Source organism: Oxyura jamaicensis (genome assembly GCF_011077185.1).
Source record: "Oxyura jamaicensis isolate SHBP4307 breed ruddy duck chromosome 13 unlocalized genomic scaffold, BPBGC_Ojam_1.0 oxy13_random_OJ106673, whole genome shotgun sequence".
Lineage (NCBI taxonomy): Eukaryota > Metazoa > Chordata > Aves > Anseriformes > Anatidae > Oxyura > Oxyura jamaicensis.
Genome location: NW_023304328.1, coordinates 1 through 19,722, shown reverse-complemented (window position 1 = coordinate 19,722; position 19,722 = coordinate 1). Strand labels below are relative to the sequence as shown.

The following is a 19,722-nucleotide window of genomic DNA, read 5'->3' as shown; positions in this document are numbered from 1 at the left end:
GGGCTGGGGGGGACCGGGGGGGACCGGGGGGGATGCCCCTGCCCGGTGTGGGTGGTGATGGGGGGCCCGGGGGGGTCCGGGGGCTGCCGCCCGCCAGGGGCTCGCCGAGGACTTGCCGCGCTCCCGGCCGTGCCGAGGTAAGACCCCCTCGGGCCCCCCCCAGCCCGGGCGCAGCGGGCGGCCCCCCCCCCCCCCCCCCCCTTTTTTTTTTTTTCCTTTTTTTTTTTTTTTTTTTTTTTTTCCCGGGGTTTTCCCCGCGGCTCGGGCTCTGCCCGCTCCGTCGGGCCCCGCTCCTTTTTTTCTTTTTCTTTTTCTTTTTATTTTTTTATTTTAAAAAAATAAGGAAAAAATACTTTTCACGCTTTCCCAGCCCTCCCAACCGGGCTGTGCCCCCCCTTAACTCCCCCCCCCTTTATTTTTCACTGCAGCGGCGGTGCCGAGCGCTCCTCGCGGGGCTCCCCGGCCGGGCACCGCCTCCGCACCCCGCTCCGCACCATGCCCGGGGAGGGGGCGCGGAGCCGCGGGGAGGCTTCATCCGGCTCGGGGCGGGGGGGGAGCGGCGGGGGGGCACGGGCTGATGATCGGAAGTTCCTGACAATAAGCACCTTCATCCCCCCCAAAGGCGGAGAGAGAGAGGGAGAGGAGGAGGAGAGACAGGGGGAGAGGAGAGCTGATGCCTAAGCGAGTCACTCGGCGGAGGCAAGGCGGGCGGTACCACAACTTCCCGGCGGCGCGGAGCGGTGCGGAGCGGAGCTGAGCCTGCCGGCCGGATCGCTCCCATGTCAGGGCGGCGGTGGGGGTCTGCACTCCGCTAGCGGCAAGCCACCGACCTCCCCCTCTCCTCGCCCAGCGATGTATTCACTGCTCTCCGCCTGCACTTGCCTGTAAGGATTACGGCATCTTTTTTTTTTTTCTTTTTCTTTTTCTTTTTTTTTTTTTTTTTTAGTATATATAAAAATATTTTTATTTTTATTTTTTTATTGCTTTTCTTTTTCAAACTTTCATTTTGGAGGCTCCGCTTGCGTTTTCCTCGCGATCAGGTGGGAATGGGGAGCCGAGCCTTTTCATGCGCAGAGCATCGAGCTGCGCCGTTTAAAAAAAAATCGCAAAGAAAAACAAAGCAAAAAAAAATATCCGACTTTAACCATTTTACCGCATCATTTGATCTTTTGTTGCTTTTTTTTTCCTCTCCAGATGTTTACATTTCCTGCTGCTGTGCTTTCAGGTACAGGTACGTGTCCTTTCTGTCCTCTTTCGCTTTTGGTTGTAAAAAAGAAACAAAGGCGGCGTGCTGACCTCGGAGTGCCAGGCAGTTTTGGCTAGGGCTTTCACTTTTCTTCCCCCTCTAGTTTTTACAGCCGCATTAAAATGATCCCCGCGCCAGACGCTGGAGTGGCACTTGCCCTGGGAGCTGAGCGGCTTTCCAGTGGCCACTCGGTGCCTCGGCGGGCTGGGGCGCAGCCGGGCGCCGGTAGCCTGCGTTAGCGGGATCCTCTGGAGTGCATTAGCCTGGCTAATGATGTGAGAGGCAGTGTTGGACTCTCCTCCTCGCACAACGTTGATTGATGCACTTGCCTTGGAATAGCAGGCGCTCTCCTGCTCGCCCTATTTTCATTTTTTTTTTTTCTTCATAGGGAACTTACTCCCAAAAACTGATACTTTGAAAAACACGACTTTCCCTAGCCAGGAGAAGGAGGCTGCGCGCTCCCTCCCCATTATTCAGGAGAACGCAGTCCAAGTCCCATCCTGCCTTTGATCCTGCCTCGGCAGGAACGCAGCCGCTGGAGGAGCACCCATGGGATGGGGACGGGTGGTCGCTGCCCCCTGACACCACCGGGGCTCCCCAGGGTGCTGCTTTGAACCGGGCATCCTGGGGGTCACCCACCTGTGGGGCGGACAGGGCAGGTGCCATGTCCCTGTCACCGCCCAGCCAGTGTCCCTTTGCCTGGGGGCTGCTCGTGCCACCCCTGGCCTCGCACCGAGTTTTGGCTAGGGTTGCACCTGCTCGTCCTCCTGCAGTGAGGGAGGGTCTGGGCAAAGCATGGTCATGGGTTTGGGAGGGGTCTCCATGCCCCTGGCCAAGCCTAAACCCAACCAGCCCCTTACCTGCTCCCTTCCTCTAAAAAAAAGAAAAATCAGATTATTTTTTCCCCCTCATCCCCCCCCCGAAAATTGTGGCTCGAACATAAAACCAGCAGAGCAGCCTCCTTGTCGGGAGGGGTTCCACAGCTGTAAATTACCCTGTGGTTGGGAGGCGTTCGTTGCGTTGCTCCAGTGCATTTTTTGTTGTTGTTTTTCTTTTTTTCCTTTTTTTTTTTTTTTTTTCCAAACCCGAGGAATAACAGGCTGCGCAGGGCTCGCAGCGATGGCACCCTTTGCAGCAGGGAGACATTTTTTTGCGATTGTGTGGTAACTGAAGTTAATCAGCCCTCCCTCTCCCCTTCCCTTCGGTGCTTTTAGTGAATCAGGAAAAGTTTGGCTCGCTGCCTGGAAAGCACTTGCTAAAATCTGATCTCTTACTTCAGCAGCCTTAAAACTTGGGAAGTTATTGGCATTTATACAGTTGGAGCTTGCAGGCTTCCAAAGCAATAAAATAATATAAAAAAAAAAAAGTCAGTCCGCGCTCTCGTGCTATTAGAACCATACTTTCTCAATTTTTTTTTTTTTTTTCTTTTTACTGCTGATTTTGCAGCATTTTGCAGGATTTGCCGCTCGGCTTCGCCCCGGCCGGGCGCTGCGGGGCTGGGGGGCGGCGGGTCCCGGCGGGTGCCGCGGCGCGAGGCGAGCTCTTACGGCGCTGAGCGTGGGGAGCCAAAACACGAGATTAGTCATACTCAAGGGCCTTCGAGTGAGTGTTTACAGTATTAATGGTAGATGAAAAGATGTGAATGCTGTAAGTTTTTATTGCCCATTCTGTTACACTTTCTTTCTGGATTTATTCACGGGATTACATGTTTTGAGCCTGAATGGGAGCGAGGGATTATAGGATTTCTTTTATAATGATCAGTTTGGGTAGGAGTTAGCCTTTGGTGAACTGGAGCAAATTAATGCATCGCTTAGGTTTAATATTTATTTAAGCTGGAGGAAGTTGTTTGGTTTTGCTTAAAGGGCTCTGCGTTGTATTGGGGAGGTTTAGGCATGGATTATATTCTCAGGGTGGATGGATTATATGCGAAGACCGACTCTCGCCTCCTCTCATTGCCACGAGCAGCGGGTTGTCCTGCCTGCTGGCTCTGGCACCGTGCTCCCGGGCTGCCGAGCATCACGCCGTGGCTCTGCATGGGAAGGTGACAGGACGGGGAGCAGCGCTGGGGGTTTTGTGACCATGGTTCCTCATGCAGGAAGATTTGTGCAAGGTGCATTGCTGCTTGCCTGTGGGCTGGAAGCATTCCCAAGGCACCAAGGCCCCTGCCTGGCCCGTGTTCGTGTTTCTCTGTGGGGAAGCATCACCTGTGGGTGGGTCGTGGGGTGATGAGGGCATGGGGGGCTTTGGGAACAGGTTTTGGACTTGTTGGAGGAGTTGGGATCCTCCAGGGCATCACCACTGGGTATCCGAGGGGATCCCAGCTCTGAGCACAGCAGTGAGCATCCCTGCGCTGCGTCCCCTCCAGGCAGGGCTGCGAGGAACTCAGCTCCTTCTCCATCCCCAACCCCTGGAAGCAGCGTCCCCATCTCTCTCATTTCCTTCTCTCATATCTTGGGCAGTTCCTCTGCTGCCTGGGGATGCTGCAGTCCTGAAAACAGCTCCAGGCAGGAGGGGCAGCAGGTGTCCTTGTGGACACTGGAGAGATGACTTGATTCGTGCAGCTTTCTCTCAGGGATGACCCCATGCAGGTCACTGACTGCTGGCACTTACCCTTGGTGTTCTCCAGTTGAGTTCCCCCGCTACTGTCTCACGCTTTCAGGTGCGATTTGTTCTCCCTGCACTCATCTCTCTGTGCATCCTGGTGCAGTTTTTGGTTTGGTTTTGGGGTCAGCATGGGCACGAAGCCCCAGATGCACCCTGTGCCTCTGAGAACCTTGGGGACATGTTACTGTCCACGTGGCTGATGGGTCACCATGCTGTGCTGTCTCTGGTAGCCCCGAGGGCGATGGCATTAGGACCGTGTCACCTTTGGGAGCTCCTCACCTCAAACCAGGCTGGCTGAGCCACGGGGGGCCAGGGCTGGGTGCTGCTCTGGTCCGCAGGAGCTGCCAGCTCTCCTGGCCCCGCGCTGCCTACAGCGCAGCAGCAGCAGCAGTGCCAGCACGGGCTGCCCAGCCGTGCCGCTCCCCCGCCCTGGTAAACCTCGGCATGCTCTTCTACACAACGTGCATCTGTCTTAGATTATGGAGAGGTCCCCGATAGGGCCAAATCCTTTGCTTTTACGGCTCTTGTAGGTTAAGATCCAGCTTTGGAATCTGATCCAGAAGCAAACAGGAGGTCAGAGGAGTGCACAAGGCAGCACCGTGCTATTTTCACATCTGCTGTTGTTGTGTAAGAGGAAGGCTGCTGCGTGCTATGCCAATAGTAACTTATGTTTCTCCTAAGCTCCTGTGCAGCTACAGACAGTTATTGTTTGGGGCTTTGTAAAGTGAGACATGGAGAAGCGTTGCTTCCACACGTTCAGCGAGCCAGATCCTGCGGTCTGGCCGGGCTGTGCGCAGCACATGTCAGAGGCATGAGTCTGCCGAGCGGCAGTGACGGGGCCGCTTATCGCCCAGCTCTGCACCGGTACCTGGGGGCTGCCAGTGCCACCAGACCAAAGCAGGCATGGGGACAGGCTCCGGGGGCTGGGGAGAGGTGAGATGCCCTGGTTGTCATCTCCGCTCTGCTGGGACCGTGGCCTTCACCAGCAACTTCAGCACTGAGCTGTCCTGCTGTGATGTGTTCCTGCATGAGCTCCTCTGCAGGGGTGCTGACGGGTAGGTTTAGGGGTGCTGGCATGAAGGACAAAACTTGCTAATGGTGGTCTTGGAAAGGCTGAGCTCAAGCAGGAAAATCTTTTGTTGAGTTTTCTGATCACAGCAACTCTCAGTTATTAGGCAGCGAGAGCGCAGGAGGAACTGCACGAGCAAAACCTGCTGGAGCTGGAAGCGGAGGAGCTCAGTGGTGGGGAGCACACGGCCCCAGCAGGGGATGGAGCTGATGGTGCCATGTGTGCGGGGCTCTGTGCTCGGGTGCTTGGGGTGGACAAAACACCCACCCACTTGCATGGCTCCGTGGCTGTCCCGCAGCTAGCCTGCAGCCCGAGCAGGCAGGGGCTGACCACGTATTGAATCTCAGGTTCCTGTTTTAAATCCCTTGCTCTCAAGGAAACGACCATGCTTCCTTGCCATGAGTGAATTTATTTCATTATTTTTCCTGCTGACTCACTGCTCCGCTCTAGGAAACGCAGCATCCTGAGCCTGCCCCTCGTGCCCTGCTTCTGTCTCGGTCTTTGCAGATGCTCAGGCTCTGGAGAAATGGGAGGCAGCATGGAGCAGGCAGAGACAAGCGTGCATGCTTCAGTATTTTGGGGCTTGGTGTTTCTGTGTGTTGTGGCAATGTGGCAAAGCAGCAAAGCAGAGCTGCTGCTCGGATGCTTCCATCTCCAAACATATATTGCAGCTTGCATTGAGCTTTCAAAGCTCTGGAGATGTGCGGGGTGGTTCAGGGAAACAAGGAAGAGCTTGGCCATTGTTGAGGTGAGCGAGCAGGAGGGAATAGTATTTGGAGGGGGGGGGGGGTCTAATTTCCCCGTCCAAGATAACTGGACACCCTGTGGGGGTTGTATTTGATCTGTATTTTACCTTCTATATCGCAGCTGGCAGGAGCAAGACAGGATGGAGGTGAAAGATGCTAGGGTTTGGACAGACGCTTGCTTAAAGTCTGCTTGTTATCTACTTGTGCAGCAGCTTGGCTATAAGGTAGCAAATAAGGAAAGCAAAGACTGGAAGGGGAAGGGCTGATGCTTCCTGAGCCCTGTGGGTGCATTTTCAGATGCGGGGATGCTGCTGAAGGCAGGGGTGGCAGCCGAGGGTCTGTCAGAGCTCAGGTGCAGTCACCAGCATTGCCAGCACTCGACAGCATCAGCAGCGACCCGGGATGTTTTATTTTGACGTAGGCCCATAATGCCAGGCTGGCCCCTGGCTTTTTGCAGGCTGCGATGTGAGAGCAGCTGAGCAAGCGGCTTTCTTGGTCCGTGCAGGAGTCTGAACTCGAGAGAAAGGCTCCCCTGGGGATAAAAGTCCTTCTTCTGGATCTGTAACTGACTTTCTGGACCCTCAGAGCATTTTTATGGGTCTCTTCCTTTCCTCAGGAGCTGGGAAAACCCCTATTGCATGCTCTCTTCTCCTCCCTACCAGCGATATCTTCCTGTGCTTTGACTTCTTCCAGATTTGAACGCTTTTGATACCAGTTTTGATAAGAGCGGGTGAAAAAATGTTTTTGGGGAACTGCGATATTTCAGAAGAAACGAGGAGCCGTGTGTCTCCTTGTGGTGCCTGCACACAGGCATGTGAGGGCAGACACCACCCTGGCTCCGTCGAGGCCTTTTATCCATTGCTTGTAGCGGAGGATGCGGCTTCCATGGGCATCCTGACCACTGCGTGTCACGGGAGGCAGGGAGTGATGAGGCTCATGGAGGCGGCTCAGCTCCCACGCTCTGCCACCGGGAGCAGCAGGGCTTTCCCGTGGGTGTCTGAGCCCCCTGCTCCTTTTTTTGGTGGTGGTGCTGGGTTTTGGCCCTCCCCTGGCTTTTTGTGGTTTGGTCCCGCAGGTAGGAGCAGGCATTGCATAGAGCCGCGCGTTTCCCTGCCCACCTGGGGTGTCTCGCCTGCTCGCAGCATCTCTCAGGACACCCACTGAGGATTAGGCATCCAGAGAAGTAGCTGGAGGGGAAATAAGGAAAAAAACAAAACAAAACAACGAAACATAGAAGAGGCTGTCTGAGTCTGCTAAAGTATTTTCCTATTGGCATTCAGCAGCCTCGCCATAGCATGAAGAGAGAAAGAAAGGAGAACAGAGAGAGGAAGGAGGAGGCTTAGCCTGTCATGGTCTGCGTGCTTTCTTTTGTGAGAGCTCCTCGCCGCGCCGGTGTCTGCGGTGGGTGGGAGCGGACGTGCCGATCCCCCTGGGGGGGCTGCGGGCCGGGCCCCTGCTCCTGCCAGCTCCCTTGGTGGGCATCCTCCCCACGGCCTCCTCCCTGCCTCTGCTGCCCGGGCCGACAGCTGGATTTTGAGCTAAAAGTCGTGGCAGTGCTTCCCTCTTCCCAGAGACACGTCCTCCCCGGGTGGGCATCGTCACGCCCTGCTCGCTGCACACGGCTGTGTTCCCATGAACACGGCTGCCTCCTTCTGTGGCCTGCTGGAGAAGGGTTGACATGGTGAAATAAGAAACGCATTGCTCTGCTCCAGCACCTTGGCCTGCTTCCTTATGGTGCGACAGCAGCATCCCTGTAGATAGGTGCTGTTTGCTTGCCTGGTTTGCAGCTGTAAGTGGTGCTCGCCCTGTCCAGGGCGATGCTGGCAGAGGTGAGCTTTGCTCTGGAACAAGCGGGGAGGAAAGGGGCAGAGCTGAGGGTGCTGGCTGACCACAGCCCACCCGAGGGTGCTTGAAATGGGATAGAAAGTGCTGAGCGGGGAGCGGTGCAGCGGGTCCTGCTGCTGTGCTGCCCGGGAATTAAAGGAAACGAGGCAGAGCCCAGCCCTGGGGCTCGCACCACTGAGATTAAAGGTGAGGAAGTGCTTTCCTGGGCTGGGCTAATTGGGGGAGATTTGGCTGGTCCTGGGCATCCTAAAAGCCTGCAGGAGAGCTCCAGACGCAGGGACAAACTGAGGCAGGTGGAAGCATGGCTCGTTGTCCTGCAGCTTTGGCTGAACGTGCAGTTTGGAGGGGCTGGATTCAGCCAACAGCAGGGGGACGGCACCAAAGGGGAGCGAAGTGGGATGTGGTGTGCCCCATGAGCCTCCTGGTAACGTTTTATGCCACAGGTCACATTGAGACTGATCACTAGATCTTGGGGAATTTCTCAGGGTGCTGCATGTTGCATCTGTACAAATACCAGAGCGCAGCAATTAATTAATAGTGGATCGCTCATCCTGCAAGGTATTTCTGGCACTGCTTCTTCCTCCCAGCTCCTCTTTCTCCTGTGTATTTCTCAACTTCCTGTCTTTCCTGCTAAAATACCATCTTTGGCATCATTTGCAAGGACAGCTTGTTAAAAAGCTGGTGTATCTTTTGCAATATCCTGAGCTACCATCTTGCACAGAGCAGAATTAACCCAGCTGCAGGAGGCAATGGTGAGCCCATCAAATAACGAGGTTTGCGGCGTGTGCCCTGAGCTTGGCTGGTGGGATGTGTTTCCCCAAACCCTGGGAATACAAATTAGAACATAGGATGAAAGTCAATGTTGGTAGAAGGGCTTTTTGCCAATTCTCTGTTGCTATTAACCCATTTGAAGAGGGTCTCTGGTTGCTGATGAGAATTTGCTCAGACGGTGAGGAATGGCATTTTGGTTTGGTTCCTCCCTGCCACCTGCACCTGGCACTGGAGTGCTGGGATTTTGTTCCCCCAGAATGGGACTGACCCCGTTTCTGAGCTGAGAACCCCTCCTTACATGCATGCCTTGGGCAATATATTAACCAAGCCTCTCTTTGGGCTTGTCCTGTTGAATTATCTCAGAGACAGAGATGATGCTGAACAGATGCTAATACTGTCTGGATTCAAACCGTAAGCAGAATGTTACCCAGTTGTGTGAAAGTACCGACCCATAGCTGGTGGGGAGTGCACTCTATTTCCAGCCACGATTTACAACTGTAAAAAATGAAAGCTGATCTTCACCCAGTGAGCTGCCGGGCCTTAAGGTTACAATACTGCACGAGCAGCATCAGCCCTGTGACGCTGCACTGTAAGACTGCACGGCGCGGTTCTGTATTGATTATCTGTAAAATAAATTATGATGTATGTAGTGCAGGTTTCTGACCCCGTGGTCATGACCTTACAGCGATTGGTGAGACTTCCGACCAGCTGAGATCAGAACGGCACGTGGCCCCCCAGCAATCAATAGGAGAACCATCGGGGCTGATTGTGGGGGCCTTTTCTGGGAATGCTGCGTACATGTGATGCTTTTATCCCAGGCAATTCTTTTGCAAACTTTGTCGCAGATTCCATGGGAAACCCTGTTGGATTTTCCTGCTGTGTGACAAGCTGGCATAACTGCAGGGAAAGAAAAACATCGTGTGGGGGATGAAGTGTGCGCATCTGTACATTGGCATTTCTGATCGGCAGCAAAGCCGATGGGCTTGGGGCTGGGCAGGGAGGTGCGGGACTGTTGGGGGGATTTGCGTGGGGTCGTCCTCGCTCCTGATCCCGCAGTGTGAGCATCGTGGTGATGCCTCTGCTGCTGCGTTCCTGTGATCTGCAGGGAAAGCAAATAGATGGGAATAGCCTGCCAGAGAGGCAGAGGAGTTTCTTTCTGGCTGTTTATATTGAAAGAGTAGGTAATATGAATTTAATTGCCCTTTGAATTTAGCAAACAAGAAAATGGAATTTACTTGTGTGGTTCTCATTTCTGTCTGGGAGCCTGATTTCCCCGGTGTGCGCCGTAGCAGTGCGTGCCAAGAGGCTGAGTAACAGCAGGTCAAGCAGCGGGTTTTTCTAACAAAACCTGTGCCTAGCTCTGGCTGAGCTCGCAGAGCTGTGACCTTAGCTGGGTGGCAGCCCAGGAAGGGGGATCTGTAGGCATTCCCAGCCCAGACGGGGGCTGTTGGTGCTTTTTTATTGCTGCTGCCCACGTTCCAGTGTCTGCAGGGCTCCCACCCATCCCGCAGGTCCCCTTGCAGAAGGATGCTCGTTGAGCACAGGGATGGGGATATATAGGATGAGACACGGGGCCTTACGGCATCCTGGTGACACAGGCACAAATGCCAGGGTTTCAGAGGAAGGAACCACTATGGAACCTCAGGGGAACCTTTGTGGCAGAAGGTCCCTTTCTGGAGGCTGGTGGTGGATGCAGCAAAGTGTGTTGGCTCTCCTTGGTATAGGCAGGCTGTGCGGGGCTGCAGCAGCCCAGACTTTTGGTGCCTAATGATTATAATACCTCTCTCTTTTTTTTTTTTCTTCCCCCTATTTTAAATGTTTCAAAAAGGATTTATATTCAGAACCTGTTGAGAATTGTTCCCTGAAAACAGGAAACCTGCAATGCAAGGTTGATTAGAAACAAACAAAACTTTTCCTGGCTCGCCAAAGCAGAAAGGTAAGAAATTGTGTTTGTCTGGCATAGGCAGTGTCAAGATATCCATGCAGGAGCACAGCTAATAGAGATCAGTACAAATCTTGTATTAGAAAACAAACCATGCTTTCATTTCTGGCCCCAGGCTCACATGTTTGTTATATCCGATCCTGAAGGCAGATTGACAGTTTGGTTTGGATTAAATTCAACACATGGTTTGTGCCGTGCGTTTGATAAAGCTCAATATTAATCTGATTTTTTTTCATGCCATCTTTAGTATATTAGCAGCAGAATTGTCCATCCTAGGAATATTTTTGCAGTGTAACCATTGAGGAATTCATTTCTGGAGGGAAGATGAAATGACTGATTTAAAAAACTCTCAAGGTCCTACATAAAGTTGAAACTCATTAACTCCACTAAGCTTGATATGATCTGGTCAGGGTTCCAGCTATTTTATTAACTGATATAGAGAGAGTTTCCTTTAAATATATTTGGAAAGGCAGCAGACGGGGTGGCTGGCTCATTGGGAGGCATCAGAGCAGGTTTCTGCACTTTTCACCCCCATGCCAAGCACTGACGCGTTGCTCTGGTTAGCTGGGAATGGAGATCCTTCCCGTTTGCACCTGTAGGCTTGTGAGCTCAGGCTTCTTCGTGGAAGTTGTTGGCATTGCCAAGGTCCATGGGCACCTGAATGCCCGGCTGTGCTGTGTCCCAAGGGTGGGCTTCCAGGTGCATTGGCCCATTAGGTACAAGTAGGTGTTTATTTGTACGTTATATATTTGTAATGTTGATAAACGGGCTTCGCTCCCTACTGCAGAGCCTTTTAAGCCCAAGTCATTCGTCATTGCTCAGCTCACTGGAGAGAAAGCGGGGGAAGGAAACATCCAAGATTTGGGAACGAGGAGGGCTGGACAAGAAGAGAAATAAAGGCAAGGGAGGAATCGCTTTTGGCCTTTGAAATCCGTGGTTAGCAGCTGTTGGTCTGGGAAGGCGGCTGCGAAGCTCTGCGCTCGCCCTCACTGTAGGAAGCAGGAGCCCGCTGTGGCTAGTCCTGGGGGGAGCTCGGTCCCGCAGCTCGTGCTTGCAGCGGGGGCAGAGGTTGGCCTTGTCTGCGTTCGTTCCAGCGAGTTGTGCCCGGTGAGGAGCCGAGGCCAGCCCCCGTGGGTGCCCTCATTTGGCAGTGGGGTGCTGCGTGCTGCCCACAGCCGTCGGCGCTGGTGAGCCCGAGGTCCCCAGCCTGACATGGAGCATATCGGGCTCGTGTCCACACAATTAGCGTGGTCCCTTCCTTCCCTGGCAGCCGAATGGTTTATTGATTTCTTTGGCCCACTCGCCCCCACCTATTCAGAAATAATGACCCTTCCACCCCAACTCTAAATCATCCCAGCCTGGCTCACCCGTAAGCCCTCTAATCTTTTTGGGTTGTTGTTGGTATTTATGCTTGTGGAGGTTTATGATCTGTCGGTGCTGGCTGCTGAAATGCTTTATTTATCCATACGCTGGGCCACACAGGGAGCGTCCTTTTTCTGGTATCATGTTCAGGATGCTGTAGTTAAGGTTTGTGTCAGCACTTCCATGCACAAACCTTGTTATTCAGGGGTTTTGCAACTCTGTGGAAAAGAAAACCAGCAACCTGGCAGAGGGAACGAAGGCTCAAAGGCACAGATGAAAACCCAACAACCCACTGCCCATTTAGGGATTATTAGATGGGCAACCTCTTTCCTCGAGGAAAACAGCCAAAAACATCCTCCTCCTTTGGCTGGATTTTTTAAAAAGAAAACCCTCTTGTGCTTGTATTTGTGTCAGATGGGGAAAACACAGTGAGGTGAGGCGCAGGCTGGAATCCTCCCCAGATAGTTAAAAATAAATGTCCAGCCCATTCAGAACAAAACCAGCCCACTCAAAACAAGTTGTCTGCGCGCTGCTGAAGGTGGAGGACTTAGAAGAGCACATGTCAGCTGTGTGTGCCTTGTCTCATTTGTCTCATCCAAAGACTGGGTTCAGCAGGCAGAGCTGTAGAGATGCAGTACTCAGGGCTGCCTAGCTAGGTATCCGCCTGAATAAATGTAAAGTTTATGTAAATATAAAGAAGAAAAAAGCCACTCCACTTTCAATGGAGTTTCCCTTTGCAGCCTCCTGGATTCCTAAGACATGGTTTACATCCCACCTCTGCACGGTGCTGTCCAGGAGCAGGATGTGGGGCAGTTAGCCAGGTTCCCATCCGATCTGCATGGGGCTGGTGGCCGCGGAGGACGTGGCGTGGCGTGGCTGCTGCTGCGTGCCTTCGCCCAGCCGTGTCCTGCCCGCTGCTCCCAACAGTAGGCGATGCACTGCGTAAGCCTGATTTATTGCTATGTTAGTGCAGGAGCTGGTGGGCTTATAAATTACTTGGAGATCTCTCGATAATAGAGGGAGCATGGTATAAGCAGGGGAGATAATAGAGCTTGAAAATAACTTTTGGGGAAAGCAAACTTTCTGGGCTGTTAGCAGGTACGTGGTGCTGGCTGTGCTGGAGGAAGAGCGCAGAGCAGCCCAGGCAGGGTATTTTTTTATTGCTCTCTCTTTATGGCTGATGGGTTTTGCAGGCAGAGCAGAGTTGATAACTCTGAGTAAAAAATGCCTGCATAGCCCGTTATCCCAAGGCAGCAGGCTCGGGTTTGCGTCGGGGGTGATTTGTTTAAGCAGACTTGCAAGCAGGAGCAGGCATGGATAAATACCCTGGGGCTTCATCAGAAAGGAGACGCTGTGGCAGCAGGACTTTAAAGGGAAGCCGGGAGCACCAAATACATGCTCAGTGCTGCTGTTAGCAGGCACTGAGCTGGTGTGATGGGCAGTGCTAAGGTAGTGCTGCAGAGCTGCTTGTCTCACCTCTGGGACGGTGCCGGCAGGTTTTCGGTGTGCTTTGAGATGGCATGGCCCTGGAGAAATGCTCTTAAATGGAAAAGGCGGTTGTTAGTGAAAATCAATTAAACTCATTAAATAGAACTGGGTCTTTCCAGGTAAGTAGATTTGAAGAGATTTATTTAAAAGTAGTAACATCTTCAAATGGAAACTGGGTCTGTCCATCTCCTGCTTCAGCAGGGTTCCTGCAGGGATGTCTTTGGGGTTCAGAAAGCTCCACTGCGCAGCACAGTTCATGAAATTGCTTTGTTTGCCTTGCGAAACATCTCCCATGCAAAGATGGAAACTTTGCATCTTATGTTTCAAATAAGTGAATTACTGATCAAATTATCTCTGGAAAGTCCTGTTCCAGAAATAACTTGCAAGATTTTTGTAGATAAGATATTTCTCATGTACACAGGCAGAGGATTATGCAGGACAGACCCTAACATTGCAGGTGCTTGGTCACGGTAATGTGGGGAAAGGAAAAGGAAACTCGTTGGCAAGGTGTGTGGCTGAAATGGGTGCTCAGCTCCATGTCTGTGACTTCATAAATTGCAATTTATTTTTAGGCAAATTGCTGGCCTGCTCCACTTTCCACCCTGGCTGCTCTTCCTTCAGTGTTGTCACCACAGCACCTTGCTTTATCTGGGTCCCTGGTGATTGCAGAGAGCTCCAGGGGCTGGCTCCTGCAGTGCTGTGTGGGGTCAGGCTGAAGAGGCTGCCCCCAGGCTGGACATCCCCTTTGGGCATTGTCTTGTCTCTAAAAGAGATCAGCCCAGAGAGACAGGGCTTCTCTCCCCCAGTAACTAGCATCAACAGGCTGGCATTCAGGAAATACACTGGGGCTGCTGTGTATTACCAGTTTCCAGCGATGCTTTGGTAGTTTCCATAAAATGGTTTTGATCCTTGCCTCGAACCTTCAGACACCTCCATTCAGAGCAGAGGCAGTAGGAGTGGAGGTGATCCTTGGCTGCAGGCACCTGTAGGTCCCAAATGATAGAAAACAGAAACTTGAAATGTAGGGAGGGAAGGGGAAAAGTTATGCGAAAGCTTTGGCATCCCAAACAGCTAATGTCAGCCAGTCCAAAAAGTAGGCATGAAAAAATAAAAACAGCGTGCTGCCTGGTAGAGATGAAGGTAAGGCAGAAGGGAGGTATCGGCAGCACAAATATTAATTAGCTTCCCAGTGAAATGGCTCCTGCAATTCCAGAAAATCCCCTGATTGGCCTCCAGGTACTGATAGATGGATTAACCCTCCTGTCCTTGCCCACAGCCGTTTTCTTACATCCCAGCACCGTGTAGATGCTGCTAAATCATGGGGTGACACCTGAGCAGGTCCCTTTCCACTTGGCACCTGTCCCATGTCAGGTCGCTGTGTTATCTTGCCAGAACAAGCAGGGGTGAGACTGTCTGCAGCTTAGCAAAAGGTTTCCAGAGGAAATGTGATAGAGGAAAAGTGGCACAAGATAATTTGATAGGGTCTTCAGCATCCTCACTGCTGAATCAGCGGGGAAATGGGAGCTGTGTGCTCTTGGAGAAGCCACCTTTCATGTGAGGTGGTTCTGGTGGCTAACAGCTGTCTCCTTGGGCAGTAGCTCCCATCTCTATTTCCTTTGTAAATTCAGTGGAAAAAGGCATTCTGGAAATGCTGCCCTAAACTCGTGTGCGCTGTCGGCAGTTGCCATGCTTTACCCTAGAGGGAGTTGCTTTTCTGCAGTGGGAGCAGGGACCTGTGTGTTCCTTGGACGATGTCAAGGGACTGGGATGAAAGGAGCTACCTGGGTAAACACCAGATCCCTGCTGCTGTGCTGCCACTGCAAATATTTATTTCTTTTCTGGGGAGATCGGTCTCTGGTGATCGTCTGTCTCCTCCTGACAGTGGTGTTCTACTGAGCATCACTTGGATTTCCCATGTCTTGGGCTTTTGCTGCTGTTTTTGTGGAGGTCCCAGCGGGGCTGGCATTGAGCAGAAGAGCCAGAGATGTCACTTTGGACCCAACGGGCTTGTGCTTTAAAGCACTATAGCCCCTATGGGGGGATGACTGCCTTTTTCCAGGGTGATCTGACCTGTTTCTGGGTAGTGTTTTTGGGGTTTCTTCTCTTTACTGCTGCAGAACAGCAGGACACACAGGTTTGCGGCTGGAGCATCTGCCCCAGAAAAACGTGCCTGCTGATGGAGGGAAGGAGAGAAGGTCAGGACTGTTTCGAATTCTGCATTTTTTTCAGTAACTGGGCTACCTGGGTCTCATTTGAAGAGACAAACAAATTACTTTTAAGTATTTTTAGTGGGCTGTGTGTGTAGCTTTTGTCCCAGAACACCCTGCAGGGAGGACTGCCCTGGTTTCCACCTCAGCCTGCTGGCGTGGCCAGCCCCGGCTCCTCCACTGCTGCGTGCCAAATGGGGCGCAGCAGCCGCTCGAGCCAGGCACGTATTTGGGTCCACTCGACCAGCAGCACCATGGGATGGGCAGCAGGGCAGGGGCAGCCCTATTGTTGTTGTTTTTGCCTTTTGTAGAGATGCCCACGCTTCTTGCAAAGGCAAAAAGCGTGGGGGCAGTTTGCTGCTTCTGTGTCTGCTTCAAAATCACCTCCTTCGTGGCTTCTGGTGCAGGTGATGTGTGTTTGGGCTTGGGGGTTTCTGTCCTGCTGCTGTGTTTTGGGGACCAGGTTTGCTTTTTGAGTGTGTTTTGAGCTGCAGAGACTTTGCATTTTATTCTCCAGGTTTTGTTTTTTGAATGCACGTTTCAGCTGTTCAGAAACGCTAAGAGACAACTATTTGCAGCAGTCTGAATTGCTGGATAGTTTTAATTCCTGCATATCAGGGCAGTTTATTTCAGCTTGAATATTTTCTCCCTAATGAAAATAAACATTTTTTTTTGTTGTTGTTGTTAAGTTAGCAAAGGCAGTTGTAGCATGGCAAGTTCCCCAAATCCAACTGCTGGCTTTTCAGATGCAGCATTTCAGAGGTTGACTGAGGCTGTTTTGCAAAGCCTTGATACTGTTTTCTTTGCAGTAATACCCATGCCATGAGGAAGGGAAGCTCTGGTGATGGCAGGGGGACACAAGCATGAATCTACTTCTGAAAAGTACATCCTGGTGCTGGCAGCAAGGAGCGGTGGCAGTAGCACAGAGCCATGGTTCACTTGTGGCCCCTGCAGAGCCTGAAGCATGTTGCCACTGATCAGCCAGGAGCTTCAGCTTGCTGATGTGACAGTGCTTCTTTTGTCTCCCATGGCTAAGGTGACAGTGCCATACTGTGTCTTGCTCACAAGTCCCACAGGACCCACTTGCAGTGATGTCCCTGGCACTCTGAAAGCCAAGGCTGTTGGTCTGAGCTGGGAATGCAGAGTGTGTGGTGAATTAATGAATACCGAAACTTCCTCCTGAGTAGAGAGTGCACCCTGTGGAAGGCACGGTGGGAAGGTGGGAAATTGTTTTGGGTTTTGTTTTGCCCTCATTGAACTTGCAGGTGTCGGAAATAACTGTGGTGAAGCTGCAACAATGGGAGCTTAGCTATTCCCCAGCAAAACCATCTGGGAAAGAATTAAAGCAGGAGATTTCAATGCTAAAGGGGAGTACTTTGGAAAGCTCAGGCTTGTGAAAGCAGTGATTTTTGCAGATCAGTACTGTTGGGAAGCCTATTGTAATGTAACGTGTTCTCTAGAGCTGATCCTGTCTTCTCTCCCAGGGCTGCATGGCACAGGCTGGGTTTAATCTGCATTGTGGGAAGCATCCAGAGCAATGTTAAGTGCAGTGAGGTCATGGTCCCAGTGACATTTAAGGGCTTCAGCTGGCACCACAGTTTGGGTTGCCATGATCACACCCTCTCCAGAATGGAGAACTAGAGTCACTTAACAAATTCGTATTTCAGGCTTCCACCTGCAATGTGGTGAATCTATTTTTTTTCCTAGAGAACCTAATTGCTATGAACGACGCTCTGAGCTGCAAAGCTGAGCCCATGCAGATTTACCTGGGTGCACGGAGTCCTGCGGTGACTCCTCAGAGCTAGCCCTTGCCTGTGACATCTCGGGGAGAGGCGATGCCAGAGGGAGGGCAGCGCAGGAGGACTTGGTGTTAATGTCCCTCGCTGAGATCTTCCTTGTGCAGCCTGGCTACCACGAGCTTGTGCAGTGTCAGGTCCGACCTGTCGCCGCTGACCCTCCAGCAGGGAAGGCTCCCTCGCAAATGCTGGGCAGCGGCTGCTGGAAGGCAACTTTCTGCCAGTAACAGTGGAAGTCAGGAGGACCACCCAGTTCTGATAAGGGCAATTTAGAAAGGAAGGAGAAGATTGTGAAAAGAGGGGCAAAGGGGCACAAAGGAGGGGGGGAAAAAAGAACAAAATGAAGATCAAGACTGCTGCTAAACACACTGCCTGCGAGGGAGGTCTTCATCGTGCCTTTTCTAATCTAGAGCCAGCAAGGATTGTATTAACAGCTTCAACGCCATGGAACAAATTAATCCCTGATGTAATTGAAATCGGTGAGGTCTCACAATAGGTGAGTTTGACCCAGTGGGATAGAAATAGAACAAGTATTGGAATGAAGTAGTGAAATGAAGTCACACTGTTAAGACACTGGTATTTCATTCCTAGAAACAAAGGCCAGACAAATGCAGAGAATACACGGCTCTGCTGGGCATGGTTGAAAGCTGCTCAATAATATCAAGCTTTGAAGGGATATTTCTGTGCAGGGAGGAAGTATGTAGGAGAGATATAACAAGCATTAGAAAGAAAGACAAAGAAATAAAGGAAGAAAGAAAAAGCCCTGCTTGCTCATTGACTGATTGATAGCTGTAGTAAAATTAACACCAGTCCTGAATTTGAAGAAGAAGAAAAAATTACAATTGGAGAAAAATAAAAAGTTAAGGTCTGAATTGTGTTTCCAGAGAATCTAATTGTGGTAAAAGGCAGTGTCCTGCGGATAGCCATGTGGTTGAGATATATGGGAATGGTTTGCTTTGGTGAATGGAGGTAATGGGAACTGCTCCCATGGGGAAGGAGGTTCCTTATGGTCCTGGAAGCTCAGTCTTGGTCCCTTTGGCACTGCCACACTGGCACAACGTGGGCTGCTGTGGAGGGAAGGGTGGATGCTGGAGGGGTGAGCTTGCCCTTGCATATGGTTGAGCTGCTGCTCTCAGTAATTGTATTAATAATGTCACTTGCGTTGCAGGCAGTGACCTGGTTTTGAATCCATGAGAACAGGCAGATGGAGGTAGGGATGTGGAGGATGCTGCTAGTGGTGCCTGCCTGACAGAACTGCACTGCAGCAAAACTTGGGTGCTGAGCTTTGCTCCGGTGGCAGTGCTGGCTAGAGAAGCCTGGTCCTGCAAGCCTTCCCAACCCTTCCCTTTCCTGGTTTCACACAGTGTGGCTGTTCCTTTACATCATTAATCGAGGCTGAAACCCTGCTCTTCCCCAGACTGAACCATTTCTCTGGGTGGAACAAGTTTAAAATGTCACCATCTAGCAAATGGTGCGTTTTCACAGTCCTGGCTGAGATTCAGCCCATCATCAAAAGGAGAAGCTTGGTTTTCTCGAAGGCATCGTAATCTTTCTCTAGAAAGCAGCCAAGTACTCAGTGATAGGCCATAAAACATTTGCTTCCTCAGGCCCTCTCAGGTTCCAGTTTTTTGGCGCTTCCTCGTGGTTTCGTGCCACGCTCAGCAATATTGCCGTCCGTCATCAGGTCGATGGGCACTTTGCTTTCAGATGGGCAGAGGACACCGAGGGGGGCAGCCAGGCAGTTTGGCTGAGCCATGGCTGTCTCCCTTAGGAGCTGTGTGGCTTGGAGGGACAAAGGCCCGAGGAGATTTACCACACAGCCTCTCCCAGTGTGGCAGGCAGCTCTGTGGAGACAACAAGGTTAAAACTGCAGAGCAGCTTTTGGGCCCATGTATGTGGCACCCTCCCTGGCCAAACGTCCTCCCTTCCAGGCCCCAGCTGTTCTCCTCCTGTTGTAGCCAGCGCCTGGGGGGGGGGGGAAGCAGGAATAGAAAGGTGAAGGGGACCCATGCATATGGCAGGTGGCTGCCACAAACCACCGACACGATGCAGCTGTGAAAACAGCCAGGCTAGGCCAGGCGTGTGCAGTGGAGAGGGCCTGTGACCATGCTGGATGGTGGCGAGAGCGTGGTGCTGAGCACCAGGCCCTGCTGCGGGTGGGAGCTGCTCCGGGGTGGCGCCGGGAGTGGGCCTGGGGCGATCGGCGAGGAGAGCGGGCGAACACGGCCGTACTTGGCTTTCTTCCTTTCCCAGCATGGCGAAATGAAGGCTGGGAGGAGAGCGGAGAAAGGGAGCAGCCTGAATGCATCACAAGGAGAAGCGCAAGGGGGAAAAGCGTTGTTCAAGCTCAAGGATGCTGTTGGTACAAGAATAAATAGACGTAAACTGGACGTAAGTACACAAGCTAGAGAATTATGACATAAAGCATTAGGAAAATCTGTTTCTGAAATAGCCTTATAAGAAACAGCCCCCTCAGAATGGTTTATAACTCAGTTTGTTAATGGGCTATGCAGTGATGTGGCTCTTGTGAACTGAGGTCATTTAGCATTTGGGTTTTAAGTAGGACATTCATGTTTTCACCAAAGAACAACAACAACCTCCCCCCCCCCAAAAAAAAACCACTACCACCACCACAAAAAACAAACA

General features: G+C 51.9%; 1 long non-coding RNA gene across 1 annotated transcript; it reads left to right on the top strand.

The window, feature by feature from the left end:
- The first annotated feature begins 434 nt into the window (after positions 1–434).
- On the top strand, positions 435–19,461 carry LOC118157911. The gene is made up of 3 exons (XR_004746745.1): positions 435–884; positions 1,195–1,231; positions 19,330–19,461. It is a non-coding gene; the product is annotated as an uncharacterized LOC118157911 (long non-coding RNA).
- The last annotated feature ends 261 nt before the right edge of the window (positions 19,462–19,722 follow it).